The following is a 5,828-nucleotide window of genomic DNA, read 5'->3' as shown; positions in this document are numbered from 1 at the left end:
CATGAAGGACTGTTTCACCTTTAAGCAGCTTCAGCAGTAATTTTTCTGTGGGTCCTGCATGTCGAGTTCATACAGCATGTCATCAAGCAATTCAGGTAAGACCAGTTTCTTGCCAAAATTGCTAACCAATTCCATAAGGAACCTATTTGATGCCCATCATCCTCTTAAAGTAGACTAGTGCTGCCAGGAGCAGATGAGTCTCATTGTCATGAAAAGTCTTAAGTTCTTAAAACATTTTCAATGTCATATATTTTATGTCTTTGTAAGATTTGAAGAACACCTATCCATCTAAAAAAGATCTCTACATATCTAGAAAATCTAACTGACATGACTACAAACTTCACTATTATAAATGGCTATCTATTAATTTGTATTTTTTAACTATACATTACATTTTAAAATGAGCTGTACAAACTCAATACTTAAAAAAGAGCAGAGGTATACATATAACAAAATTGATCTTGAGTTTGTGCAATAGATCAAGATCCATTGATGTGAGAAGTCCTTCTAAATATGTGTTGCTTTTATTGGTTAATGAATAAAGAAACTGCTTTGGCCTGTGATGGGGCAGAATAGAGCTGAATGCTGGGAGAAAGAATTGAGTCAGGGAGAAGCCATGTAGCCTCCACCAGAGACAAAGGTGCCAGGATGTTACCCAGTAAGCCACAGCCATGTGGCAATACACAGATTAGTACAAATGGGTTAGTTTAGGATATAACAGTTAGCTAGCAATATGCTTAAGATATTGGCCAAACAGTGCTGCAAACAGTATAGTTTCTGAGTGATTATTTTGTGGTCAGGGCAGTTCAGGAAATGAACAAACAGCCTCCTCCCAACAATCCATACTAATGCAAAATATTCATCTCTATATCATATCTCCCTTTAAATGAAAAACAAACACTAATAAACAATATTTGAGAATTTGGGCATAGTTTTCTCTATTCATTCCTGCTGTTTTTTGGGCAAAGTATTTTTAGGGTTCATGGAGACCTTTTAGCAAGTTTTGTTCTATGAAAGCATGTTAGTCTGGAAGGAACACACAGATTCTCAACCTCTGGGGAAACAAAAGCAGAATCTCTGTTCCAAATCAACATATCCTTAGACCCAAATTTTGAAGTCAAGATACCTTTATCTTGTTTTAACTTAGCAGTCTCCAGAATCAAATATCTCTCTGTAGTCAAAAGAATTTAAAGAAAACACAATAATATACATAATCAAGACTCTCTGTGTCCATCTTTACATGACTTTTTTTACTCCTTTAATCTATGACTGACTGTATTCAATCTTTTTCAAGACCTTGTTTTATTTTTTAAAATGATTAACTTCTTTTTAAAGCTCTCTCTATTCTTTTTCTTCTCTCTCCCAAGCCTACATATATATTTTTAAACACACTGTGTCTTGTTTAAAGGTCTTTCCCTCCTGAATCTGTCCAATTATGTATCTATAATCCTTTTCTGATGAGGGCTGCTTATTAAAATGCTAAGCAGCATGGCTAGGACTAAGGTTGCTTTGCTTTTTGGCTCTACCCAGTCCAACAAGGTGGAGGTGTGTTCAGTGCCAGCCGTGCGAGTCATGCTCACAGTCCCATTTCTAGGCACAGCAGGTCTATATTACCATTAAGCAAGTTGTAGCGCTCTACTCACAAACTCCACTCAAATGCTCTGTCTCCTGAAAGAGCTAGAGATGTTCATGCAACTAGCATCAACCAGGAAGCTGCTGTTTTGTAATGAAGCTATCTGTTTTTTTTTTGCTGCTCATGCTGAATTAGGAAGACCTCTCTAGGAGGAGCCACAAGCAAACAGAGCCCATCTGAAAAAAAATGCAGCTACCAAGAAGCTGTACTAAATTCTGTGTGTGTGTGTGTGTGTATGTGTGTGTCTACAATTCCTTTTTCAAGCTCTCTCAGGTTTTATGTGGATGTAGTCATTTCCATGTTGGGCACCAGATGTAGACTGATGCTACAAAGCAGTTCCATGCTAGCTCAGAATTTAGTATAATAAAGGGTTCTTTACTTAGGGGTAAACTCACAGATCAAGTCTTCTGAATGAGTGGGGGAACAAAAACTAAATTCAGCAGCCAAGAAAGCACTCAAGCTTTGCAGCTTTACAGCTGCATTTATAGTATAAGAGACCATGCTCAATTAGGCTGGTATGCTAAAGTATACAGACTGAAGGAGTTCCCACAGCATCTCTCTCTTCCTATGTCTGATGTGGGAGTCCCCTCTGTGTGCTGTGATTACCATTAATGAATAAAGACACTGACTTGGCCTGTTGATAGGGAAGAACTTAAGTAGGCAGGGAAAGTTAGGCTGTATGCTGGGAGGAAGAAGGGTGGAGTCAGAGAGAGACACCACGGAGCCACCAGAGTCAGACATGCCGAAATTTTGCTGGTAAGTCACTGCCATGTGGCAATATACCGATTGATAGAAATGGGTTAAAATAGCCAGGCAGTGGTGGTGCATGCCTTTAATCCCAGCACTCAGGAGGCAGAGGCAGGTGGATCTCTGAGGCCAGCCTGGTCTACAAGAGCTAGTTCCAGGACAGCCAGGGCTACACAGAGAAACTTTGTCTCAAAAAAAAAGAAAAGAATAAAAAAAGAAAAGAAATGGGTTAAATTAAGCGTTAGCCAATAAAAAGCTATAGATAGTGGGCTAAGCAGTGTTTTAATTAATAGTTTCTGTGTGGTTATTTCAGGGCTAAGCTAGCAGGGCAGCCAGGACAAACAAGTGGGCCCTCCTCCAACTTATGTCTCTCTCTGGTTTTTCAAGATAGGGTTACTCTGTGTTGCCCTAGCCGTCCGGGAACTCTGTAGACTAGGATGACTCCAAACTCACAGAGAACAGCCTGCCTCTGCCTCCTGAGTGCTGGGATTAAAGACTTGTGCCACCACTGCTCAGCTTTGTCTCTTCTTGATATTAAAGAAAATACTGTTTTACCCATTTAGCATAGCATTGGCTATAGGATTGTCATATACAGTATTATTTTGAGGTATGCTCCATCTATTCCTAATGTGTCCAGGACTTTTATCATGAAGGTATGTTGAACTTTGTCAAAAACTTTCTGTGTATTTATTGAAATACTTATGCAATTTATGTCCTTAAGTTTACTTACAGGATTATTTATTGATTTGCATATTCTGAACTAATCTTTTATCTCTGTGATGGAGCCCATTTCCTAATCTGTCCATAAATTTAGTTTGCAAGTAGTTTTGAGTTTTCATTTTTATATATGCACTTGCAAATGAGTGTGTATGTTTGTGTTTGTGTGCATGCATGTACACCTGGGGAGTCCAAAAGAGGGTGTTGGGTCCTTGGAGCTGGAGTCACAAGTGGTTTTATATAATGAATTTGGTAATTTCTTTCCATTCAATTTTATGGAACAAATTGAGAAGTGCATTAAATCTTCCTTAAAAGTTTGATAGAAGCCAGATTTGTGAATACTTCATCATAGTATCAGGAGGCAGAGGCAGAGGCGGAGGCAGGTAGGCCTCTATGAGTTTGAGGCCAGCCTGGTCTATATAGAAAGGCAAGTTCCAGGCCAGTGGGATTCTGTCAAAAAAAAAAAATGTTTGATAGAATTCAACAGTGAGCCAGCCAGGCAGGCAGTGGTGGCACACACCTTTAATACCAGCACTTGTGTGGCAGATGCAGGATAATGACGAGTTCGAAGCCAGCCTGGTGTACAGAATGAGTTCCAAGGCTGCCAGTGCTACAGAGAGAAACCCTATCTTGGAAACAAAACAAAACAAAACAAAACCAGAAAAAATTACAACTGTGAATTCATCTGCTTCCAGTTTTTTTTTGAGGAGACTTACAACCTTCATCTGATTGTTCTAATGGACTGGCTTATTTACATCATCTGGATTTAATTATGATCGGTCTTATGTGTTTAAAATTTCACATACTTTTCATAGGTTTTTTTCCAGCTTTTTGGTGTGTAAATTTTCAAAGCATTCCCTAAGATATCTTGAATTTAAAAGGAGTCCATTGTAGCAATACCCTTTTTACCTCTAACTTCCTTCAATTTTACTTTCTTCTTTTTGCCAGTTTGCCTAAGGCTTTTGTCAATTTTTTACCTTTTTCAAATAACCAAAGCTTTAGACTTTGGTTGACCATGTCTATTGGTTTTTATCTATTTCATTAATTTCTTCACTGATTTATATCATCATCATCATCTACTTTGCCATTCACTGGGTTTGGGATTGGCTTCTTGTTTTCCAGAGCCTTGATGTGCCTCATTAGGGTGCCCACTTGAAATGTCCGTCTGGCATAAATGCTTACAGCTATAAACTGTCTTTTTTGTTTGTTTTCATTTTTGATTTTTTGAGACAAGGTTTCTTTGTGAAACAGCTCTAGCTGTCTCTGAATCCATTTTGTAGACCAGGCTGGCTTTGAACTCAAGAGATCTGCCTGCCTTTGACACTCGAAAGCTGGGATCAACGGTGTGCACCACCACCACTGGCCTTAAATTGTCTTCTTAGGAGTGCCTTGTCTATGTCCTAGTGAGTCTGGTAAGTTATATTTTTCTTTTTATTTGACATTAGGAATGTTAGATTGTCTCAGATTTCTTTAATGACCCACTATTGATTCAAAGCTATATGTTTAACCTTGATTTATTGCCCATGACATGAACAATTTTGGAGAAGGTGCTATATGCCACTTAGAAAAATGTGTGTATCTTGTCTGTTGGATAGAGTATCGGCTTAGTTGATTGATGCTGCACCTAAGCCTTTTATAGAAATAATTTTTTGAGATAATTACATCATCTTCCCCTTTCCTTTCCTCCACTACCACACGCATACCCTTTGCTGTCTTTCAAATTCACAGCCTTATTTTTCTTTAAATGTTGTAACACAATATATGTGTACCTTGCAGAATCACTTTACTAAGACCTATGTCTTTAGCCATCAAGGAAACATCTCTTTGCAACAGATGGAGACTATTATAGAAAATCACAACCAATCAAAATGCAGAACTGTGGAGCCAAGTACCCAACAGTTCTGCTTATTCTCTGGGCACTGAACAATATAGACTAAGACTGATACTGTGTGTGTGTCTGTGTGTGTGTCAGTGTTCACAGTGAGTGGATCATGGGATTTTTCTCCATTGACTATTACAGATGACACTATAAGAGTAAAATTACCATTTCCACCTCTGTTATCTCACAATGCGAAACATTGAGAAGAACCAGCATTTTATTAATGGAGTGCATTAGACTGAAGCCAGGGCCTTGTCCACGCTAAGCACATTCTCTCTCCCTGAGCTATCTCTGCAGCCCAAACCTTAACTCTACTCTCTGCTGACTGCTTATTGAGGATACCACTGCTGCACTGAATTAAGGAAAGTGTGGAAAAGGGAAAACGCTCTAGTGCATTCTGTTTTTTTCACAATCAGAACATTTCTACTTAGCTTGTGCTTTTCTGGTGTGCTTAGCAGCAACTGCTAAACAGCTTTTGTGTTTGTGTGCATATGTATGTACGTGTTTAAGACCTTCTGCCCCACAACTCCTGTTTCAGTTCTGGGAAACAGAAAAAAAAAAAAAAAGATTCTAACTCTAAGCAGAAAACCTAGAGGTTCAGTAAGCAATCATTCCCTACATACAAAGACAGAACAAGGGTTGCTTGAGTTTCCATTATAGTGTAAGTTCCAAGACAGCCAGAGACTACGATCACCCCCATGTCTGCGGTTTCCTCAGCATTCTGTACGTGACAAAATACAAACAATTGTCCAATTAAAACTCTTTCATGAAAAAGCTGAATACTGCCCTACAGGGACAGATATACCTAACTCTAACAACTGCTATCACATTCATTTACTTAGAGAATCAATT

The sequence above is a fragment of the Chionomys nivalis genome, chromosome 1 (assembly GCF_950005125.1).
Source record: "Chionomys nivalis chromosome 1, mChiNiv1.1, whole genome shotgun sequence".
In the NCBI taxonomy this organism is placed as follows: domain Eukaryota; kingdom Metazoa; phylum Chordata; class Mammalia; order Rodentia; family Cricetidae; genus Chionomys; species Chionomys nivalis.
The sequence above is the reverse complement of the archived record's forward strand: the minus strand, read 5'-3'. Positions refer to the sequence as shown.